This window comes from Tenrec ecaudatus, chromosome 8, assembly GCF_050624435.1.
Source record: "Tenrec ecaudatus isolate mTenEca1 chromosome 8, mTenEca1.hap1, whole genome shotgun sequence".
In the NCBI taxonomy this organism is placed as follows: Eukaryota; Metazoa; Chordata; class Mammalia; order Afrosoricida; family Tenrecidae; genus Tenrec; species Tenrec ecaudatus.
The window spans coordinates 64,389,145-64,414,019 of record NC_134537.1 but is presented as its reverse complement, the minus strand read 5'-3'; the positions used below and the strand labels follow the sequence as shown (position 1 = coordinate 64,414,019).

The 24,875-nt window shown below is 40.0% G+C and overlaps 1 long non-coding RNA gene and 1 other non-coding gene across 11 annotated transcripts in view; both read left to right on the top strand.

Moving 5' to 3' along the window:
- Window positions 1-4,539: 4,539 nt before the first annotated feature.
- LOC142454957 (uncharacterized) overlaps window positions 4,540-24,875 on the top strand; it is a 140,264-nt gene continuing 119,928 nt past the window's right edge. For 6 of the 10 annotated variants that reach the window (XR_012785733.1, XR_012785730.1, XR_012785729.1 and 3 more), the window contains exons 1-3: window positions 4,540-4,632; window positions 5,036-5,135; window positions 8,687-8,750. This is a non-coding gene — a long non-coding RNA (uncharacterized LOC142454957). Of the gene's footprint in view, window positions 4,633-4,738; window positions 4,879-5,035; window positions 5,136-8,686; window positions 8,751-24,875 lie in introns of those variants that run through there. The other 4 variants (XR_012785727.1, XR_012785725.1, XR_012785726.1 and 1 more) reach the window with 4 other exon arrangements.
- Window positions 6,795-6,921, top strand: LOC142455906 (small nucleolar RNA SNORA40). Its single transcript, XR_012786017.1, has one exon. It is a non-coding gene; the product is annotated as a small nucleolar RNA SNORA40 (small nucleolar RNA).

Sequence of the window (24,875 nt, the reverse complement as noted above, 5' to 3'; positions counted from 1 at the left end):
CAAATTTAGAATTAAAAAATTGTAAGGGAAAAGCAATTCAGATCCAAATCCCAGCACAAATTCTTCAAAGAAATAGAGGAACTAATGGCCAATTTTATATGGAAAGGAAAGAAACCCAGGATAAACAAAACACGATAAAGGAACAAAGACAAGGTTCTTTTCACTCCCAGACTTTAAAAATTATTATATAGATAACGGCAATCAAAACTGCGTGGTACTAATACAACAACAGACATGAAGAACAATGGATTAGAAGTGAGGTCCCCCAAATACAATCAAGTACCTACAGATCCTTGATAAAGGACGGAAACACATTGCGTGGGGGAAGAGCTAGCCTTTTCAATAAACAGTGCTGGAAAAACTGGAACTCTGGCTGCAAAGAAAACAGGACATACATCACACCATGTTCAAACACAATCTCAAGATGGAGCAAAGGCCTAAATATAAATCCTAGAACCATAAAGATTATCAATGGAAAATAGAGACAAATTTAAATATCCTCTTACAAGACATGAACTACTGCACATAATGAAAATGACCCACACTACAGAAGGCAACATAGAGGACCAGTGCCTTCTAGAAATAGGACTTTTGTGACAATAAAAGACAATTGATGTATGGATTGTGATAAGAGTTGTATGAGCCCCTAATAAAATGTTTTTTTTTTAAAGACTTCATCAAACAGTTAAAAGAGAACTCTCAGAGGAAAAAGTATTTAGCAATGACATATCAAATAAAAGGCTAATTTCAAAAATCTATAGAAAACTACAAGACCTGGAGGATAGGGGAAAGGTGGGGAGGAGTGAAGGAAGGGGGAACTGATCACAATGTCCAATACATAACACCCCTCCCCTCCAAGGGCTCCTGGGGCCTCTGAAACTATGGGGGAAGACCTTGGTCGGTATAAGATGAAAATTATAATTTATCAAGAGAATATGGGGTGGGGGGAGAAGAGGAACTGATACCAAGGGCTCAATAGAAAGTAAATGATTACTAAATAATGATGTCAGCATATATACCAATATGCTTGATACAACTGATATATGGATTGTTATAAGAACTGTAAGAGCCCCCAGTAAAATGATCTTTTAATTTAAAGAATAAAAACAAGACCTGATGATCTGTGAGACCATGGGGGGAAAAGCAAACTACTAGACCTAAGAAGAAAAAAAAATTAATTAAAAAGATCTAACAAGGAAATACAAGTAACTGAATTAAAAAATGGACACAAGAAATAGACAATTTACTAAAGATGATATCCAGGTGGCTATAACAAGCATATGAATGTTCCAGTTCATTAGCAATAAGAGAAATACAATTCCAAACAACAGAGATACCACCTCTGTGGCTAAAAAACAAACAAACAAAATGATAAATGTGGAGAGATTGGAATTTGCATTTATAGTTGGTAGGATTGTGGAATTGTACCACCACTATGGAAATCTGTATAATGTTTTTTTAAATCATTCTATTAGGGACTCATACAACTCTTATCACAATTCATACATACATCAATTGTGTCAAGCACATTTGTACATTCTTTGTCCTTGTCATTCTCTCCATGTAAGCTCCTGGCATCAGCTCATTTTTTCTCCCTCCCCTCCCTCATTAACCCTTGATAATTTATAAATTATGTTATCATCTTACACTATCCTATGTCTCCCTGCACCCACTTTTCTGTTGTCTGTCCCCCAGGGAGGAGGTTATATGTAGATCCTTGTAATCGATTCCCCCTTTCCACCCCACCCTTCCTCCACTCTCCTGGTATCACCACTCTCACTACTGGTCCTGAAAGTATCATCCATTCTGGATTTCGTTTCCAGTTCCTATCTGTACCAGTGTATATCCTCTGGTCTAGCCATATTTGTAAAGTAAAATTGGGATCATGTTAGTGGGGGGTTGGAGGAGGAGGAAGCATTTAGGAACTAGAGGAAAGTTGTATGTTTCATCATTGCTACATGGCACCCTGACTGGCTCATCTCTTCCCCTCGAGCCTTCCATAAAGGGAAGTCCAATTGCCTACAGATGGGTTTTGAGTTCCCACTCTGCACTCCCCGCCATTTGCAATGATTTGGTTTCTTCTTCTTATGATGCCTGGTGCCTGATCCCTTTGACACCCTGTGATCGCACAGGCTGGTGTGCTTCTTCCATGTGGGCTTTGTTGTCTCTGAGTTAGATGGTCACTTGTTTACCTCCAAGCCTTTAAGACCCCAGATGCTGTATCTTTTAATAGCCGGGCACCTGTATGGCGCTTTCTTAAAAATGTGCAAATACATATACCTTATGATCCTGCAGCACTCTATAGTAGTGGTTTTTAACCTGTGGGTCGCCACCTCTTTGGCGGTTGAATGACCCTTTCACAGGGGTTGCCTGATTCATAACAATAGCAAAATTACAGTTATGAAGTAGCAATGAAAATAATTTTATGGTAGGGAGGTCTCCATCACATGCAGAACAGTATGAAAGGGTCATGGCATTAAAGTTGAGAACCACTGCTCTATGTGGTATACACTGTAAAGCAATAAAGTACAAACATGAACAAATATATGTACTCCCATATTTATTGCAGTAATGTCTATAATAGGAAAAAGATAGAAACAATAAAATACCCCCAACTACAGAGGAATGGATAAACACACTCTGGTACATTCACTTAATGGAATATTATGCCACATTAAAAAAATGATGAATCTGTTGAAACACCTTAAGACGTGGACAACTAATATCATAAAACATTATGCTTAGCAAAATTAGTCAATATCACAAATGTTTTATTATATTATTATATAGGAAAATAAAGAAAAATGGTTTTTGCCCTAAAAAATAAGGCTAGGGGTGGACTCAGAGTAGGGAGAGGGAAGAGACAGGGACCTAAGGAGGGAGGCAAGAAGAGAAGGTTGGGACACAGGAGGAGCGTGGTCAAGGGAGACTGTGACTCATTTGGTTCGATGGCGGGACTGTGCGACCATATAGAATGTTTTTCTTTATAATTGTTAAAGCCCACAAAAAGGGAAAAACAAACAGCAACCCAAATAAAGTTAACATTTAAAGAGATAAGGGTCACAGTCAACCCCACCCCCACCCCAGGTTCCTTACAGATCTAAACATGGGTCTGAGAGGGTATCAAAGGAGAAAAAGTAGAACTGAAGCCGACTTGGATTCTCTAGCAATATACAAATTTGTTTCAAACAACAAAATTGCAAGGGGAGTCCTTATCATTTTAATAACTCTTAAACTACCTTCTCTTCTTATTAACTGTGGAAATAAAGGCCACCAACTGAGAGCAAACAGCTTATTTATCCAGAGACTGCTATAGCAAGGTAAAATCAACCACAATCTCTTGACTCACAGGCAAGGGAAGCCTTAAGAGCAAAAACCAGGTTAAGTTTCAGGTCTGCGCTGAACGGAGGGAGCAGGCCTGGGGAAGCTGGAGGCAGGCTAACTAGAAGGGGAGGGGCTCTTCCGTGGTTGGTGTATGGCCCCTACTTGGCTGCTTCTGATTGGCTCCGAGTTGTAAGCGGGCAAAAACTAGGGAAGTTGGTGGTCACTGACAGTTCTGGGGTCGCTGGCTGCCAAGCTTGTGGCTTGGCTTCTTGAACGTGTTGCTGCGAAGGTTGTGGGTCAGGGTGGTGTCAGCTCTGGACTGGCCCTTGTCCTTCTACAGATTCAGTCTCTCTGCAGAGCCAGAGAGTTCTCGTTCCCCTGGACCCAGTTAGCTTTCTGGCTCCAAATTTCGGCTTCAGCTGGGATCGCATTTCTGCCGAGGATAAACGGGGAGTTTAGTGTCGTCGTGCACGTGGAAGCTCGCAAACACCGTGTTTCTGGGGAGCGTCAGGCGGCAGAAAAGCACCCGCCGTCTTCGGGTTCCGCTTTCTTCCCAGGGCGGCGTACTTGACACTGGCTCCCCAGTTTCCCCCTACGCTAAAGGAAGTCTGCCCTCAGCTCTCTTTCCGCAGCTCAACACTGGGCTCCTCGCGCGGCCCCGGCCCCGGCCCCACAGCCTGCCGTCCCGGCGCGCCCTCCTGGGCCTGCTGCCCAGCGCAGCGCCCACCCGCGCTCTGCGGGCACCTCCCCACCCTTCCCTCCCACCCCGGCCAGCCTTCGTTGCCGGCCGGCCCCTTCCAGCCCCCACCCCGGCGCGCGTGGCGCCTGCGGCTACTGGGTCCTGCATGGAGGCGCGCCGGACGGGGCTCGGAAGCGGCTGCTGCCCGCGCCCAGCACAGCTTTCCCGGCCCGCAGGGCACTCAGCTAGCTCAGCCAGATCTGCCGCCGCCCGGGAGGCCGTCCTCGGAGCGTGTCCTGCTCGTGGCCAGGTTCCGAGTGCCCCAGAGGGCTCGACGCACCCTCGGCTCCCGGCAAGCACATCTTTCTCCTTGGAAGCGAAGTCGCTGGGCCAGCCGGTCGGGCCCTCTTTGTCGTCCTCGGGGGCGTCGGGGCCGCGACTGGGGCTGTCCTACAGCCAAGCAGCGCCGGCGGCGGTGACGCGGGGTCTTGAGCGGAGGCGGAGTCGCGGTCGCCGCCACGCGGAGGGACTGGGAACGGCAGGGAGGGCGCGCGCGGGGGCCGGGGAGCCGACGGAGCTCATTCCCGGTGGCGACCTCGGCGGCGCCATGAGAGCGGACAGCGGCGGAGGTAGAGCCAAGCGGGCGCGGGGAGCCGCGCACAACCGGCCCCCGCGCGGGGCGCGGGCGGGCGGGACCGGAGCGAGGGCGCCGGGTGGGGGCGGGCGGAGGCTTCAAGAAGGAAGGCGCTGTCGCCGCCATTTTGGGAGCTTCGAGTCTACATTAAAGGACCGAGGGGGGCCGAGCGGGAGTGGCGTCGCCGGCTGGTCTCCGGCCGCGCCGCGGCTAGCGGGGTGAGGCGGTGGTGCCGAGGCCGGTGAGTGCGTGTGGAGGGGGGGGGGGAGGGGCGGGGCAGGCTTGGGGTGCGCAGAAGGCGGACTTGAAATGACTGCCTAGCCAAAAGGGGTTCGCTCGTATCCTTCGCTGACCCTCCATCGCCCCTCTCTCTTCCACGATTTCCTTTGACCCCTCAGGCTTCAGAGCCGCGCCAGGCAGCCCCCACGTGACAGACAGTTCCCGGGCTAAGTGCGTGTTGAAGTCGATTTGGTGTGTAAGTTGGGGCAGTGGAATACGGTTGGTATCGATTAGTCAAATTGGTAGGTGGCTGCAATTGCAGAGTGTACCTTTCGGGGTGGGGTGGGGGGTCCGGGGAGAGCCTGAAAGAAACACCTCTGGATACACTAAAGCATCTTTAACAAAAAATAACAGTAATCATAATTTGATATCTGTCACTACGTAGCGCCACCGTGTCTGCGATTGTGAGCTACTGTAGATGTACTTTGGGTTTTTCTTAGTAGGTTCTAGTGGGGTGTTGGTTGGTACTCGCCAGGGGCTGCCTGGATCTTACAGCTAGCAGATAAAGACACCGCAGCTGCCCTTGCAAACAGAGCTCTTGGTGATGACCAGTTGTGTTGTGGGTCAGAAGCTGTCATTTGCTACCTTCCAACCTGGAAAAGTGCTGTGATTCACTTCAGGGCTTCTCCCAACTACCTTACATTTCCTTGGTCGCTTTTTAATCTAGAAATAAAATTTGCAAATCTAAATTGGGAAGGGGCAGAAGGAATAGTTTCCCCCTCCGAGACCGAAAGCTGCAGTGTACACCAGTTTAGTTATCACAGTCACATTTTGGATCTTGGGGGGAAATGGGGTCCAGCCGTGCAGGATGGGTAGTAATATATAATATCCTTGGATTTTTTAGCACCTACCCTCATCATCCTCTTAGTGCCTTGCAGACCAGACCCAACAGAGAACAGAACTACTCTTTCTGCCCTGCAGGTCCTGGGCACTTGGGATTTGCTTGTTGGCAGTGGGTTAGTGGCTATTTACAATGGCACAGAATAGATTTCTTCCATAATTAATTATGGTATGTTCAATAATAAGTAGTATATATAAATTTTGAAACATTTCTGGCCTAATTATCTCAGTGTAGAAGGTCTTAGCTGAGTTTGTTACTTGTGAGTGAAAAACTCGGGTTATTTTTATTTTTGCCAGCGTAGATGTTTCTAGTGTTAAAGGGCGCCTTACTTTAGTTTAATAAGCATCAGTTAAAGCCAATTTCAAGTTTTGAATTTAAAGAGTTTTACTTGCCTAGACTTATGAGCTATAAGTATATTCACTCATAGAAACCCCATCCATAACTTTTTTTGTAGTCTATGGAACTTTATTTTAAAAAGAATTTTCTCCCCTTTGTACACACAAAATAAAACTCTTAAAAAGCGCATAGATGCACCCATTGCTGAATAGTCTTCAACCCTTTTTGTTGTGTCAATTTAAAAAAAAAGAGCCCACAGGCAATTTCTTCCCTCAAAACTGGAAAATTGTAGGCTATTTGTTAATGTGTTAATGACACACGTCAAATGATTTTAATGTTAACTGTTAAACTAAAAATACAGTTATATTTATCGATATAGATAATGGGAAATTAGTATCTAAGACTAACCCCATTTGAGGTTAGTTTTTAAGAAGCTAGCCATATAAATTGATTAACCTCTAGAAATTGTCACAGAGTTTTGGTTTACTGAACTAACTGCCTTTCAGTATAACGTAAATCCCTTTCATGCTTACAAAGTCCTTTCTAAGCTACCAGGATGCGATACTCAAGGGGCTTCAAAATGTTCATGGAAAAATCCCAATATCTTTCATTCCACTTTCCACAAACGTTTTGAAGCCCCTTCAAGAATGGATACTGCTACTGTATAGTTCTCTAGTGACCTAAAAGATTGATCAGTTACCTGCACTTGTATTTGTGTTTGTTTAATTAGTGGACAAACACTCAAAGACAGGTGCAAGAATAAATCCTCTTTTGCAACCCAAAATTCATTGTGCAGTCTGAGTTTTGTTACAGTTAAGAAGGGACATGTAAAAAAAAAGAATTATCAGTTACATTGAAATGGTCTCTGAGAAAATTGGCGTTGGCATTGACACACACTATTGTTTGGCATTAACACATATTGTGTTTATGGTGATTGTTTTAAAATTAATAATGTTCTTTTAATTTGTCTTTTGATAACATGAATAGGCTGGTAAATTTTAGACTTTTTAAAGATTGAAATGAACTATTTTCTGTTTAAACAACTTTTATTTGGGGCAAGTTTGTTTTGCTTTCTCAAGGCTGTATGATTTGTTTTCGATTCTGTGGCTTCTGCAAATATCAGTGAAAGTAAGTCTTTTCCATGAAGGTGTCTGGATCTCATTAACTGTCCTTCTAGTACCTAAGCTCTTTCACTTACTTTCTCCCTTCACGTGGTTTATATTTGTGTGTTGTTGTGACCTCATAAGTCCCATGTGATCTGATTTTGCATTAGCATCATCTCCATTTTTATTCACTATTAAACTTTAATTTGATAATGTGACAAGTCTTTGACAAGTCTATTATGACGAACTAAAGTTTTTGCTTAGAAACCTTGATGTTATTCTTGAACTTGGGTAGTAATTATCTGTATTAAGCCTATCTTCGATTATATGAGTCCTAGCTTTAAGTAAATGCTAATTTTTCTAAATCAAGACATGTTTCAGAGGCCCTAATGATATGATAGGTAAAAACAACACAACTGAAAAGACTATTGTCTGCAAACATTCTTTAACTGTTTTCTATTAGATGTTCTGAATATTAGTTTTATTATTTAAGATTTCGACCAAAAGGAAAATTTGATCTTTTTAATTTAAATTTTCCTTGTTATTCTTTTTCTTGGTTTCAAGCATCCTCAAGAAGATTTGATCTGTTCATTAACAGCAATTACTGACTTTATTTATATAATTCATTATATATTATTTATATATGTTACTTTTTACAGTTCTCGATATAGCCTGTTTTAGGTGTGAAATGTAGGAAAAGTGTTGCAAACTTGAAAACACTAGGAGAGTGGACTTTAAAGTCAGACCTGAAATTTTAGAGTTCTTGGTTTTAACTAATCACCAAAAGTGACAAATTCAAATGCCTCCTTGAGGCTCTCTAGTGGCACAGTGGTTAAAGCATTCAGCAGCAAAACTGAAAAATTGGCTTGCACTCAACAGCCAGGCCTTAGGAAAAAGATGACAGTCTGCTTTCTTAAAGATGACAGTGTTGGGAACCATATGAGACAGCTCTGCTCTCTGTGCCCTATTTCGCATTCTAAGTCAGAATTGAGTTCTTTGGGTGTGGGTTTGTTTTTTGGTTGTCTTTTTTGCTATTCAAAGGGACAACTGCTTGGTTTAAAATTCCAGTTGCTAAGTGCTGCTACATGGCTATCCAGCTGGAATTTGGAAGCAGTATTGCTAAAAGTATCTAGTCTTAAAGGAAAAACTAGAATTTAACTTTTTACAGAAGTCACCTAATGTTTTTTGTTGGCAAGTAATGTGACAGGACCCACCACACTTTCGTGTAGGTTAGCTAGAACAAAACCTACGCTTGCCAGTGGTGATGATTAAATGGATGGATACTTGACTCTGGCTCTTGATTTTCTGATCCTCTAGGTGTTATTCCTTGTAAGAAAAAAAAAATCTTTTTCTAAAGTTGTTTGACTCTGCTTTTAGCTATGTTCTTGAGTAAGTGGAACTTTATTATAGTTACTGTGGTTGTTTAAAAATATAATTATACTTGAGATTAATTATCTGTTTTATATTCTAATGCTATGAATTTTCTGTAGTCCTGGTGATGACTGGAAAAAGAGACATTAAAACTCCCTCCAAAGGATCTAAGAATCAAAACTGGTAAGTTTTAGTAACATTCAAGGGGAGAACATGTCCGAACTCTGGAGATTAAGTGGTTACTCTTAGTAACAGTAAGTACTTTTTGCTCTTATAAGTAAATATCAAAATTACATAGATCAATATTTTCCAAAGTGGGGGTGTTGGAACAATGAGGCAGGGGGGTGGGGTCTGCAAAAATAGATTTACTACACTTTACCTTGGATCATGATATACTTTATGTCATAATTATACCTATGGGATGGTTTTAATTGCTCGGGGTAGGGCGTACTGAGGGGTGGTGGTGGTGTGAATGTGTACATACATATACACGCTTGTTTTTTTCCTTTAAAGGGGAACAGGCCAAATAAGCTTGGGAACCTATGGTATATACCATGTTTGTTCACCGTTTTTTGAAATAGTGACTTATTGACGTAATGACAAAATGCATATCTACACTAGACATCTTCCCGTCTAATTTATGGAATGTTTTTAGCAGTTGTCAAGATATTTTTGCTGAATTCTCTTGTTATGTTTCAGGTTAGAGTTTATCCCTGTTTTTCAGATTAGAAAACTGACATTCAAAAATGCTATTTCACTTAATCCAGTGTTGTGGGAGGCTGATTTTGCCTCCCAAGGGAATTGAACAATGTCTAGAGACAATTTTGGTTCTCGCGACTGTGGAAATAACAGCCCTCTCAGACTTTTCTGACTCTAATGTCAAAAGAGTTCTGAACTTCAAAAACCTGACTTAGCCACGCATATTTATGATTAAAATGAGCAGTGCAACCAGGATTTAACTGTACATCTTGTGATTTACAATTTATAGCATGATCCTTAGAATTATCGAGGTAAGGGTGTGTTAGACAGGGTTCTCTAGAGGGACAAAACCAGATTGCTAGTAATTTTCTATATATATTTATAAAGATAGATATAGAACACAAGAAATGAACTGTTAAATTATATACAGATAGATAATTCAAGAAATGAACAGTTAAATTATAAAGCAGTACAAATGGCTCAGTGCAACTCACTCCCCTGAGAGAATTGTGAGACACTAGCAGTCCTTAAGTCTTGAGGGCCACCAGTTCCTACTCTGTAGAGAGAGCTGGGCTATGTATCCCCAGGCAGCAAACAGCAAGGCAGGTCACCAACTGTCACCAACTGTCGGTCCCCAGCTCCAGAGATGTACATTCTAATCGTGTGGGCTTAAAAGGACCTCAACTTATAGCGACACAGTCCACAGGCTAGGCACCCCACAGGTTCTGTACCCTTTAAATTGAGGCACAGAACAAGCGAGGCAGGCACACGCTGGTCTGATGATTAAAGAGCGAGAGACAAGCAAGGCGAGGCTCACGAGCCATTTATCTCTCCACCCTTCAATTAATCCCACTTGTGTTTATCAGTCAGGCTGGCACAATTAACTATTGCAAACGGCATGCTACCAGTCTGTAGGATAATGTGCTCAGAGGGTAGCTTTACCCCCAAACCTGGTTTTTAAGTGACTTGCCTATGTTGGCAGGAGCCCTGGTGGTATTGTGGGCTGGGTGTTGGGCTATGTGAACTGCAGGGTAAATGGCTCAGACCTATGGACTGCTCTCCAGGAGAAAGATGAAGCGATCTGCTCTTGTAAAGATGTATAATCTTGGACACCTGATGTAAGATCCTGTGAGTCAGAGTCAACTCAACAGCAGTGGGTTTGGTTGTGGTTTGTGGATGTTGAAGGAAAAAGTGGTTTTTCTCTGGGAATAGTTGAACTATATAGCTCAAGACAGAGAAGTAGTATGCTTATGTTTACATTTTCAGGTGAAGTTGTGGACGAATTAGCTTCACAAGCAAGTTTCTTAAAGCATGTTAAATACCAAAGGAATGCCAAAACCAACCAAACCCACTGCCATTGAGAGATTCCAAAACTCATACCCACCCTATCTAGGGATTCTGTGACTGTCAGTCTTTAGGGGCAGATAGCTATCTTTGTCCCTCCAAGTGGCTGGTGGATTGGAACTATGAATCGTGTGGTTAGTGGTCCAGTGCTTACCCAGCAGCCCCACCGGGGCACCTTTCAAAGGAACAAAGCTGTACTTTATTGTTCTTGTTCATTTGTTTGGTTAGGACATGAGCTCCACAAAAGGAAATGAGTTTTAAGATTATTGTTTCAAACGGGAGTTACTGATGGGAATTTTTGAAATGGGCTGGGGAAAACCATCTCCTATTCAGGTATATTTCTCCTCTCTTTTATCCCCTATGTAATTTTATAAAAGTCAAGCATTACGGACTTTTCTTTTGATCTTTGGGGATGGTATAAAGGACCAGCACATTTTCTCTGCTTAGTCTGTCTCTGTACACACATGTACATTATTTTTCTGAACATGTTAGTGGTAAAAGATAAAATCATGGTGTGTGTTTTTTACCTGTAAATATTTCACTGTATGTTTTCTAAGAATAGGGTCATTCTTCTATGACCAAAAATACAGTGTCAACATTGGTAAAATATTTCTGTCTTCAGTTGTATTACAGTTTTTTGGTGACTTCCAAATGTCCTTTGTAGTTTTGTGTAGGATCCAGTGGAGAGTTAGGTATTGCATTTAATTCTTAAATCTCATAACCTCTGATTTTACATTTATTTTGTTTTTGAAAATATACACAGCAAAACATACACTAATTCAACAGTTTCTTTGTGTACCATTTAGTGACGTAGGTTATATTCAAGTTGCGGCCATCAATTTGATCATATATGGATAATTCTTTTTATTATTCTTAATCATTTATTGGGGGCTCTTACAAATCTTGTAACAATCCATCATTCAGTTGTATTAAGCACACTTGTGCATAGGTTGGCATCAACATTTCCGATAATCTTAAGAGTCGAATATGCAAAACATTTAAAAAATTAAAAGTGAGGAGAACTTACCCCATGGATATTGTTTGAGGCATTTTTTCCATGGGAGGAGTATTTTACGGGGGTGGAGGGGATGGCGGGGAGGAGAACCCTAGTGCTCAAGGCAGGTATTTTTGTACTAGAAAAGCTAAACTGTTACTTGGTTTTTAGAATCTTTTGGTCTGAATATATTTAATATATTGGGAGCATTTCTCTAGAGTTTTATTAAATCTTTTCTTTTCTTTTAAGGACCACCTGATTTAGTTTAGGCTTTAGTTTTAGAATATAGGGAAAATATATGCGGCATATTATTCAATAGTTTTTCTGTTTCCTAAGCCATTTGATTAGGAGCTAATCCAAACGTCATACCATCCCATAGATCAGTCACATTAATCAGTATTATACAATTGCTACCAAAATCTGTTTCAAAGCATTTTCTTCTTCCTTGAACTCTTTGATATCAGCTCTCCTCATTTCTCCCCTGCCGGCCCCCTACTGGGAGCTCTTATTTTAGTTGCAGTTTCTTTCTTTTTAAAAAAATCATTTTATTGAGGCTCATGCAACTCTTATTGCAATACGTACATACATACATTGTGTCAAGTACATTTGTTACATTTGTACATTTGTTGCCATCATCATTTTCAAAACATTTTCTTTCTACTTGAACCCTTGGTATCAGCTCCTGATTTTTCCCTCTCCCTCCCCTGCCCTCCCTTCTTCATTTAACCCTTGATAATTTATAACTTATGATTTTTTCATGTCTTACACTGACTGATGTCTCCTTTCACCCACTTTTCTGTTGTCCATCCCCCAGGGAGGAGGCTTTATGTAGATCATTGTGATCAGTTCCCCCTTTCTCCCACCACCTTCTCCTTACTGGTCCAGTTGTCATTTCTATAGGTGCATCAATCCTGGGTTTCATATACCAAAAAACAATAGAAAAACATATAACAAAAATTCAAGAAGGCTATCTGCAATGACAAAATACACCATTGATAAACCCCAATATGAGAAAAAACACACAATATCAGAGGGAAAATCAAATGACAAGGTTTTAGCTGTTCAAGTCATATTTTCATTTTAATCTATTATGCTATTTTCTTCTTTGGATTTGGATTCTGTAATTCTCAGTCACAGATGTTGATGCACTTCTTCGATGTGAACTTCCCCACTTACATGACTGCATGTTTTGAAACAAGCCTTTAAGACCCTAGGTGCTATTCTGATAGCTGGGCACCATCTAATTTCTTCACCACACCTTGCGATAGCACTCGCATCTTCTGTGCTTCCTCCATGAGAGCAAGTATCAAGCTAGGGCCGTGTCGTTAGAACTAATTGTTCTTAGATTGGAGTTCAGTTTTTAAGTGTGAGCCCAAAATCCATTCCTGAGTCTTTGTTTTTTATCTGCTGCTGATTTATCTTAGAGACATCCTTGTTAATTTATGGTATAGGATCCTATCCATTATCTCCCTGGAACCTTAAGCAGCTTCTGTTAATAATGTCATTGATTAACTCATGGTACTAATTTTTAAAACAGTATTGAAAAAGGGAGATTGAGCAAGTGTAGGCTAACTACATATAGCAATACTTGAATTATCAACTTGTACAGAATAAAGTATTATGTCTCTGGATGCTATTTGTACAAACAATGGAAATTGATTAGCAGGTAAAACTTACAATAAATCACTGACAATGTCAATTAGTATGCCAGAATAATGTACTGTATATACTCGTGTATAAGCTGAGTTTTTCTGCACAAAAATGTGCTAAAAACTGGGGTTCGGCTTATACACGGGTCAGTGGTACCCCAGCGAGGTGTAACATCTTGCTGCCCCCCCCCCCCCCCAGGTAATGGGACGACTGCCCGTTATCTCACAGGTGATTGCCATTTCTCCGCTGTTCATTCAAAGCCCCACTGACACTGCAGGGCTGTGAATGTTTATTTACTCACATCTAACCAATCAGAGCCGTCCTATGATGTGTATATTTGAATAAGCATTTTAAAGACTGTGTGTGAAAGATGTGGCATGAATGGATGTCATCTGGTCAAGCCCGACTTACAAAAGGAGAAAATCTCATGAAGCCTGACATAGAGTTAATAACAAAGTGGGTTCGAGATGCATGGGAAGACATTCCAGAAGACATGGTGCGGTGTGCCTTCCAGAAATGTAGTATTAATAATGCTATGGATGGCAGTGAAGACTGCACTTTGTATGAAAATGACAGCAGTGATGGTGATGATGGCACTCTCAGTGAGGACAGTGTCTATGATGACCTCACACCGGCTGAAGCTCTGCATTGGGATACGGATGATGACGAGGAATCCAGTTTTGAAGGATTTTTACTCTTTACATTTTAGCTTGGTTGCTGATTGAGCTCAGGGAATAGTACTCTTAAGGTTTCATTGTTGATAATTTATTGTTTTTGTTTAACCTATTTTCCACTTACTGTGCTGGTTTACTAATGTTAAATAACTTGTCCTTTTTTTCTGTTTTTTATTTAAAATAAATATTTAAATACATTACCCACTGATGTCTCAATTTTTAGTAATTTGATTTTCATTTGTTTTAATTATTGAAACTCACCAATAGCTTCTGTAATTTCCACCCTAGGCTTATACTTGAGTCAATCAGTTTTTCTGGTTTCCCAGGTAATAATTAGGTACCTCGGCTAATACTTGGGTCAGCTTATATTCGAGTATATATGGTATATCTTAATACAGCAAGTAAGGCTCTTTAAAGATTTTATAACATTGACATTTCCTCATTTCCAGAAAGAAAAACCCTGTACCTATTAAGCACTCCTTCCTTCTCTCACTGCTGGCATCCACCAATCAGCTGTCTCTGTAGATTTACCTTTCTAAATATTTCATGGAAATGAGATTTGACAGTTTATGGATTTTTCTGTGTGGTATCTTTTACTTTGCATAGTGTTTTCAAGGGTCATTCACAATGTAGTACATTATTGATATTTTCATCCTTTTTTATTACCGGTTAGTATTTCATTGTATGCATATACCACATTTTATATATTCATTGATAGACATTTGAGTTGTTTGGACCTTTCGGCTTTGAGACTAGTGCTGTCATTCATTTATGGGTTTTTCTTAATCTAATCTTTGCTATGAAAATTACAAAATGAGTTTTTGACTCTAGTACCCCTTCCACCATTGACCCTGTAAGCAAGAACCTTCACCTGCTCCCTTCTTATCACCCTTGAGTTCTTGTTTGTGTTCAGATTGTCCCAGATTTGGCCAGTGAGAACTTGTACCTCCTTCACTTGTCCCACATACAGTCTTACTTTCTGGCATGACTAATAATTCCAGGCTTCTCACATGCCTACCCTTGCCCAGCCTTGCAATCCGCCATTTCTCTAATGAGCTTCCATTTCTGTTACTGGAAGATAGTAGTAGCGATATGACAGATAGGATACCTGATTCTGCAAAAACTACACCCACCCCATTAGAGGCCATTTCTTCTCTGCTCTTTAAGGTGGCTGTGAGAATCAGTCTGACAGCAGTGGCTTGGGTTTTGATTTTATGGCAACCTGAGACCCGGGAACTATGTGTGTTCTTTTCTAGTTGGCTGTTTAGTGAAAAGATCATGAAAAAAGAGAGATGTAATCCATATATAGATAAACTTGCCTTATACAGACACAAGTTTCTTGCCCTCAGCCCTTTTGATCATAAGTGGCTCATTATACTAACGCAGGGGTGGGTTCACTTACATGCTTGTCTTCCTGTCCATTTGTAAAACTATTCAGTTAGCTGGCTGAGAACAAAGATGCAATGGCTGCAGAGCATTTTCTCTTGAGCAAACAGGTATTGAGTGGCTTAGAACATGTGAGGCACTGGGAGATATCCTCAAGGCAGGTAGGGCTCCTATCCTCACAATCTTTTTTTTTTTTTTAATCTCTTTTGTTATTTCTCTTTTATTTGTTTATTTATTTTTCCTTTTTTTTTTCTTCCCCTTTTCCTATCCTCACAATCTTGTCTCAGGTTATGGAAACTGAGTTCTCATGAACTGTCAGTCCATTTGATAGTTTTCCTGTTTCCATGTATCTTTAATTTTCTATACTCTTTCCCATACACCAATAGAGACCAATAATTGCTCCTCAGATAGTTAGTAATGAGCTTAACTAATTGACTGTTTAAGTGCCATTGAGTGGATTGCAACTTATAGCAACTCTGTAAGACAGTGCAACTGTCTCATACATGTCCAAGTCTGTAAACTTTATGGGAGGACAGATCAGGCAGGTGTGTCCCCCTTCCTAACCATTGCTCCACCGCAGCTCCTGCAATGCATCCTTACTGGTTCCTGTTTCCCATCCTTTGTTTTGATTGAATATTGACTTTGTTACTTGTGCACCCAGTATTGGTATATTATATAGACAATTGGTGCTCTATTCCCTCTGCCAGTCCGACATGTATATTTTTCTGTAAAGTAGAATAAGCACCTTTTCTAAGGGTTTTCATTGTTTGGACCAGATATAAGCCGTATAAGCAAAGCTTTTAGGTGGGGTTGGGGTTGTGAATTAGCTTAAGGTTTATAGAACAGATAAAAAATAATAAAAATTCTTTAAAAGAACAGATCATGAGTTTGACATTCAACAGTTCACTCACATTGATTCAACTAATCTATTGCACCCCTCAATGTGTCATCACTAACCCCACTTCCCCTCTGTGTTTTCTTTTTTACTAACTTTCTGCCCTTTTGATCATTCTAACACAAGGATGAGTCACCTGAAGGGTGACTATGGGTCATTGTCTTGAGGGGCTCTCACCCGTCTCTATCACTAGGTCTTTCTTCTGAAGCAACTCTAGGTATACTTGAACCTCCAGCCTTCAGTTAGCGTTGAATTTGTTGACTGTTGTACCACCCACTATGGATTGTTATAAGCTCTGTAAGAGTCCCCAATAAAATGATTTGTTAAAAATTTAAAAAACAAACTATTATACTACCCAGGGATTCCTGGGTCTTACTAAGAAAGAGAACTGAATATTGGGTAGCCAGAATGCACCAAATATCTATTGAATCTGTCCCTGGGCCTTATAATTGAATGTGAACTTAAGGTTAGGTGCCCTTAAGGTTTGTCGGTGTTGATTTTAAAACAGCCTTTTTGAGATATAAATTACACTCCAGGCAATTTTCATGTTTGTAGTATATAATTTAGTGGTTTTTAATATATTTACAGAATGAGGTTGTCAACGCCATGCTTTTAGAACTTTTCTCTAAAAAGAAATCCTTTTAACAATAGTAACTTCTTTCTCCCTCTCCCTGCCATCCAGTTGATTCTGACTCATAGCGACTGTAGAACAAATAGAATTTCCACTGTGAGTTTCAAAGTCTGTAGTGGCCTATGTGATTAGAGAGCCCAGTCTTTTTTCCTCTCAGCGCTTGGTTTCAAACTTCTGACCTTGCTGTTAGCTGCCGAAATAGTGACCACTGAGCCACCAGAACTCCCTACCCTATTCTACTTTCTAATTCTATAGGTTTGCTTGATCTGGTAATTTAATGGAATCATACAATATGTGGCCTTTAATGATTGGTAGGAGGTTTATTCATGTTGAAGCATGTATTGGTATTTCATTTTTATTGCTAAATAGTGCCCCATTGTATGGGTAAAATCTCATTTGGTTTATCCATCATTTTAGAGTCATTTGTGTCCTCTCCAAATGAGCCCTAGTGGCGTAGTGGATTATCATAGTGCAAGAGCAGCAGTTAGAAGCCACTAGCTTCTCCGAGGATGAAAGCGCTCCTCTGGTAATCCTATATAGCCTCACAAATCCTAGGGATCTGTTCTACTTAATATAGTGTCAGAATGGACTCTGGTAACTGTTGGTTTGGTTCTTTTGGTTTTGTTTTTAACTACTGCATCAGTTTTACACTCAACAATATGCACATTGTGTTTTAACACATCTCGTCAGTTCCCTTGATGTACACTTGCTTATCCTACTTTTCAGTGTTTCCTGTTTCCACTCTTCCTCCTGTGCACAACATCATGTTGTCACCAGTGTGTATGAGGGTTACAGATTGTCCGCATCCTTGCCAACAAATTCATTATCTGCAACGTAAGTTTGGATCTCGGTTCCAGCATTTCTTGTATTGTGCCTTGGGGCAAAACAATTCAGTCTAGACAAAACAAAGTTACTAAGTGCGGAGGCACATAGTAAGCATTAAGCACATTTTAGTTTCCTTCTTCCTCTTTGTCCTTCTTGGTGGCTCCATCAAAAGGGCCCCAGAAGCCTGTGGAATGTTGAATATAGATAGAAGAAGGAGCCCTGGTAACTCATTCTAAGTACTGGGTTGCTAGCTGGGAGGCTGCCCGTTTGATCCCACCAGCCATGTGTGAGGAGAAAGATGTGACAGTCTGTTTCAGTAAAGATAATAGCATGGGGGTTCTCTGTCCTATAGGATCAGTAGAAGCCGTAAACTCATTGCCAATGGGCTTAGGTTTGGGGTTTTGTAGTTCCACTAGCTGAATATTGTCACTGGAGCATTTTCTTAGTTCTGGCAGCGATCTTATTCTGACCACGTGGAAAAGCCCATCTGATCCTGCTTAGAAATTTCTACAATAGTAGTCTAAAGTGCTAGAGAGAGTTATGTCCGTGATAGTGATTCTGCTTCCTAATTTATTGACATTTTTAGTTTTAAAAATTAAGAAGTTGCACATTTTCCCAGCCATTTATTCTACCGTGTTTTAACTTCCAGGTCATACAGGAAAATGGACTGGGGCTTTTCCTACTGTTTTGTCTGTAGCAGCAAGCCCCTTGTGATGCAATGAGTAAAGGTTGAAAGGGCTAGTTAAAGATGCGCCCTGGTTTTAACCCTTTCATGACTGGATTCCTTTCTCTTTTGAATTTTTTTGTTGACACGTTTTTTTGGTTGGTGGCATGCTAAAATCAAGGGGAATATATATAAATTTTGATAGAGTTGTGAGGGACATTAATGCACAAAGTGGACTCATCCGGTGGTATGATTGAAAGAGGCCCATTTCATCAGAAGCTACACAGGTCTCTGCCAGACAGCAACATGTATTATAACTAGAAATCTCAGGGTAGGCAGGCTGTGTCACACAAGTTGCCAGAGTGTTAAGACAGAATTCAAGTTTTGGGGATCCTTTTCTTCCTTAACAAATGTTAGTGTGACGGTTGTACTTTTATAGTGATATAGTGGTGACGTATAATGTATTTTGCCAAATTATGAAATATATTGTGCTTTTCCCCTCATAGGCATAATACTGAACTACCATCACTAGGCCATATGCTTTAATTTGTAGTTTAATAATGACTAGCAAAACTTTCTGTTTTGAGGTTTGAAAAATCAATGACTCTTTTCTTCCCTTTTATAATATATTATTTGAAAAAATTTTAAGGAAAATTAGCATTTCAAATTGATTAACAATTCTAAAGTAACCTTTCCATACAGATAATTATTCGAATCTAAGAATGTAAAAGCAAATAAGTTACTGAAAATCATTATATTTTGGTTTTAATTAAATATATGTTGGATTTCATTTGCATGCCAAGGAATTAAGGCCAAAAACCCAAGTTGCAAATTCTGATTCATTTAATAAACATGAGCCTTTCAAACTTTTTGGTATATATTAGCTATTATTATCATCGGGTCCACAGTATACTCCCATTCTTTCAGTTTAGTTTAGAATATACCTACCATAAGCAAAACTAATATTATAGAAGGCTGTGTATCTTCCTCTTACTCGGTGATGGGGAATGATAATTTTCCAGATGTCAAAATAGACTTAGTTCTTTTATTTAATAGCAGTAGTTTGCTTTGTCCTCCATATGTAGGAATAAACTGACAGCATAAACTTTTCTAAGAAGTCCCCTGCTCTATTACTTTTAGAAATTTATTTGGTAATGGCCCTGAAACAACATTCGAACACTTGTTCTAAATCATTTTTATCAAAAAATCACTTAAATGTTTCAAATGCTTTAAATTTTAACATAAAGGATAGAATCATGGATTCCCAAACTTGTTTGGCCCACCTGCCCCCTTTTTAGAAAAAATTTAATCATCATCCTGGCAATTAAAAACTTCTGTACTATAGCTCATAATCCAGAATAAAGTGTAAAGCACCTGCTTTGGTGACCTCCCAGTAGTCAGCATCGCCCATTTTGACAAACTGTGTAAAGTGGTCTTAGGAGAAAAGTAGGTTCTTTACTTGAAATCTAATGAGGTGTTTTTTTCCCATGCAATTAATGTAATTATAGAAGCATCATCAACTACTGCCACTGTGTCTTTTATTAATAAGCTGTTATTACTGTCTTTTCTAATTTTTATGACCAAAACATGGGTATCAAAATTACAAGTGTAGGGTAGGGTTCAATACTTTTAACACTGACAATCTTCTTTGGTCCTTGAGAAAAGTCTGAATCTTGTACTAAACACGGTTCTACACTGAGTTGATTTATGAAACCGAGATTATGTAGAGTCTGGTGGATATTCTGTGTGCCGTTGAACTGTAATTACTTAATTGAATGATTATATTAGACTTTAGCATTAGAAGTGAGTAGGCACTACTAGCCAGCTAATCCTAAAGTTAAATTTGGAGTGAGAGTAGATTTTTTTAGTTGCTATTTGGTCCAGGATGAACACTTTTCAAAGTATTGACACTTTACTTCTTTTGAGATGAAATAACCTTTTCTAGTACTTCCTAGCATTTTTTACTAGATCCTAGAGCTATCATAAAGAGGGAACCCTATTACTGAGGGACTGCAGAGTCTGCTACAGAGTGGTACTGCCATGTGTCTTTTACCTCTATGTTCTGTTTCTTCTTTATGTTCTATTTATCTCTGTATATACACATTTAAAAAGAAGCTTGGTGGCACAACGTCTGTAGTTCAAACCACAACGTCTGTAGTTCAAACCCACCTGTTGCTTCGAAGAAGAAAGGTTCACAGTTTTGTAAACCCAGTGTGCAGTTTTAATCTATCCTACAGGGTCACTATGAGTCAAATCTGACGAGATAGGTTTGAGGTTTTTGTTTTTATATTAGGTATGTTTAATTTTCAGTAAGTTTCAGAAATACTTTGCTGGGATTCCTGGGATTTGTCTGGGAAACTTATTCTAGGTTCATAAAGAAATCTGCAAAACACATGACAAGGTCAGGTAAAATATGAGAATGAGACACCCTCCTCAGTGGTTTGAGGTGATGGGCTGTAGGGGTTGGATTCTCGTAGCTACCACCAGTGACTGAGTGAGCATACCCGGGAGTGCCACGAGGAGGTTTGGGATAGCTTGTGATTGGGGTGTATATTACCCTTGTTGGGGAGAAGTAAACCCTCACCACAAGGTCCTACGCAAACTTCACAGTGGTGTGTGAGTCCATTGTCGCATCATTCATCTAGCTGATTTGGCCTTCTGCATTACCGAGCATGCCTTTTTTCCAGGAAATGGGCTTTCCCAAGACCATGTTTAAAGTGTGTGAGAAAAAAGTCTCACCATCCTCATTTCTAAGGACTATTCTTCCTTATAAGGACTCTTCTTCTGAGACAGATTTGTATGCTCTTTTGGCAGTCTATGGTACTTTCAGAGTTTTTTATTAATACCATAAATCACATGCATATATACATATAAAATGAAGGAAAAGACCATGACTTGGGTGATCTACCTTACCCCTCAAAGTGATATTCTTGGGATCATGCAAGTAAGGGACTATGGAACCCCAGTGAGGAGATTGATCAGTTTTGCTTTTCCTCTGGACTGAAATGAGCCATCATAGAGGCCAACAGAGAACTCTCACTACTTCTCAGAAGAAATGGAAACAGGGTAGAATCTTTAGACTCAGATTCCCTAAACACTGGAGACCTTAGAGTTGAACCAGAGAGCACAAGTCAGAACTGGAAGCAGGCAAGCAGCCTCAGGAGTCCAGCATGAGATGGCGCATTGAGTGCCCAGCCCACTGAGTAAGACAGTTAGTTCAGATCCACAGCATGAGAGCTAAGAGCTTTCCAGCGGACTCCCTGACAGAGTGAGGTGCTCCCAAGCACCTTGGAGTGTTAGAGCTGAGTGCAGGCTTTAGGCACGTTTCTTGGTGAAGTGAGGTGACCCCAGACTCTTAATGGAAGAATCAATGAGCTTTGTATTATTTGCCCAAGGAGGATAGAGGCAGGCCAAGAACCCAGGAGAGGCCTGCTTGCGGGTATGACTAAGACAGTACCCTCCTGATGGAAGAACTATGTCCTGAATCATTTCTCATGCTGAGTTGTATAACCTGTTTACTTCCCTAATACACCCATAGCAATGATTATGGTCTGTGATTTCTATGCAGTGAATTATTGAACCCACAAATAGAGAATGCTACGGAAGGGACTGATGTCAGAATTTTAATTTTAATCAGTTTCTCAGTGTCAGAATATTTTTAAAAGGTAGAGTGAGGAGGAAGTGTGCCTGACTTCCACTTCATAAAAATTGGATATTGATGATAAAGGGTCAGAAACCTCTGCCATCCCGTTTTGACACTAGCATAGAATTGAGCACATTTCAGATGAAGAAGCTGACACAGGTGATGGATGTTATTTAACACAATGTCAAATAAGATTTTAAATTATACTTTATGCAAGTTGGGATTTTTATGTAATTGCTTATGCCATCTTCAGTTTTAAAGTGTAAAATGTCTTTTTTAAATCGTTTTATTAGGGGCTCATACTCTTTATCACAATCCATACATACATCAATTGTGTAAAGCACATTTGTACATTCATTGCCCTCATCATTCTCAAAACATTTGCTCTCCACCTAAGCCCCTGGCATCAGGTGCTAATTTTCACCCCTCCCTCCGCACTCCCCTTCCCTCATGAACCCTTGATACTTTATAAATTATTTTTTGTCATATCTTGCTCTCCCAACATTTCCCTTCACTCACTTCTCTATTGTCTGTTCCCCAGGGAGGAGGTCACATGTAGATCCTTGTAATAAGTTCCCCACCTCCAACCCACCCTTCCCTAGACCCTCCCAGTATCACCACTCACACCACAGGTCTTGAAGGGATCATCTGTCCTGGGTTCCCTATGTTTCCGGTTCTTATCTGTACCAGTGTACATCCTCTGGTCTAGCCATATTTGTAAGGTAGACTTGGGATCATGATAGTGGGGGAGCAGGAAGCATTTAGGAACTAGAGGAAAGTTGTATGTTTCATTGTTGCTATATCGCACCCTGACTGGCTCGTCTCCTCCCTGTAAAATGTCTTTTTATCCATACATTCAAATCACATTTATGATGGGGATTCCTCTTTCTTTATGCCTTCCCCTGTTGTTGATACTTGACTTTCTTACACATATACCTGAGAAAACATACGAGTGTGCACACCCACATTCTTTTTCCTTGGGATGCTGTTTCACATAGAGGAGCAGTTCTGGTATCTCTCTGTTGAGAATCATAATACTGACTGTTTCTTATTTGGTTCTCATGTAAATGTTAATGTGAAGAGAAATTCTTCAGTGTATTTCAGAGAATTTGCATATGTACTGTTTTTATTCACAAGATGTTGTGTGCTGTCTCTTAGGAGGAAAGTATTCCCATTGCTTTATCTGTAGAGATACCTTAGCTAGAGCAAAAAAATGGAACAGGCAAGAGTGGTGCCTACCTCATTCCCTTACTTGAACGGCTAGACCTGAAAAAGGACAATATACAAGGTTGGTTGAAGATATGCTTTTATTTATTAAAAATTATGGTTTAAATGTTGGAGTTAAAAACTGGGAACTTTTTTTAGTAGATATTCTTGGTGTGCGGTTTAAAGATTATCGTAAAGCAGTGCTCCAGAAACTGGATTCCATGAAATTTTGATGCTCTGGCCTGTATCTTCCCCCTTTGATCTATATTCTTCTATGCAGTTCAATAGTAGTTGTAGCTGGGCTATTAATTTCTTCTAGACTTATGGGCACAGGTTAATACGCTTTGAGCTCAGGCTGCCAACTTAAAGCCATTACAGATTTGTAACTAAAGAAGAGGACAGTATGGCGTGATTGTTGGAAGAAAGCTCTAAATCTAGAATAGTATAAAATATTTTTTAAGGATTCATTTGTTTTGAAAATATATTTGCTAGGTATATTACTACTCAACTTTTTAATATATCTCAGTACCCAGATGTTAAAATATTATATGTGTTTTTAATTCCCCCCCCCCCCACCCCCCTCCCTCTCTGGTTTCTTTGTTCCTTGATGTTGTCCAGCAATGGTGATTGTTTCCACTAGAGAACTTGCTCTACAGGTCAGAAAGCACATGGGCAGGCCCAAAGTGATGGCAACCACAGGAGGAACCAATTTAGGTGATGACATAATGAGGCTTGATGACACAGGTAGGAAATGATTGAAATTAAGTATCATACATTGAGTGTTACTTCAGCCACAGATGTGTCTTTTAGTAACTTAATCAAAAATTCTGAAAAATATGTGAAGGACAGAGAAGCACTGCTGGAGGAAAATGAATAAAGAAAAGGAATTCTTATCCACTGGATAGTAATACTTGAGAAGATGGTAAACCTTACTAGTAATGAGAGAAATGTAAATGTAAACAGTAAAGTAGTATCAATTGTACCTAATTGGCAAAGCTAAAAAATATTAGTCACTAATATTCTAATATGACTTTGTAGAAAAGTAGGTTTTCTTACCACAGAAAAGTATAATTGATACTTTCTTTCTATGGTGGGCAGTTTAGCATTGTATTTCAAAATTATAAAATAATTTTCTCAAGAATATAAATTCAAGGCTGTATACACAAAGTTTATTATGTGGTTTGCAGTATTAAAATATTGAAAATCCTGTGTTGGGAGATTGGTTAATTTACCACTTTATGTTGTGGTATATGATCTGAATGGAATTTAATATAACCATTAAAGAGTAAAATTGGTCTGTGTTGGTTTTTATGGAGAGACCGCCACGATATTCTATTGAATGAAAAAAAAAATCAAGAAAAAAGAGACCCCTCATCAAATTATATGTATAATAGGTATTTCATAATTAGAAATACTCTCGCTATTGCCAAGTTTTTTGGATTGTCCTCATTTGATCCTTACAGCAATTTTCTGATGACCACTGCTATAGAGTAGAGGCATTATTATTATGGTTAGGGGGTTGGTATGCCTCTATTCATTGGGGACTGTCCTAAAACAAGTAAATGAGCCCCCTCTTGGGAGCAGTTACTTTGGGAAAGCGCCCCCCAATGTGGAAAGAAAAGAAACAAATATTCTCTGGCCAATTTTAGTTGTAATGGAGAGCCTTCGTCTAAAGCACATCTCTTATAGCTCTTGAT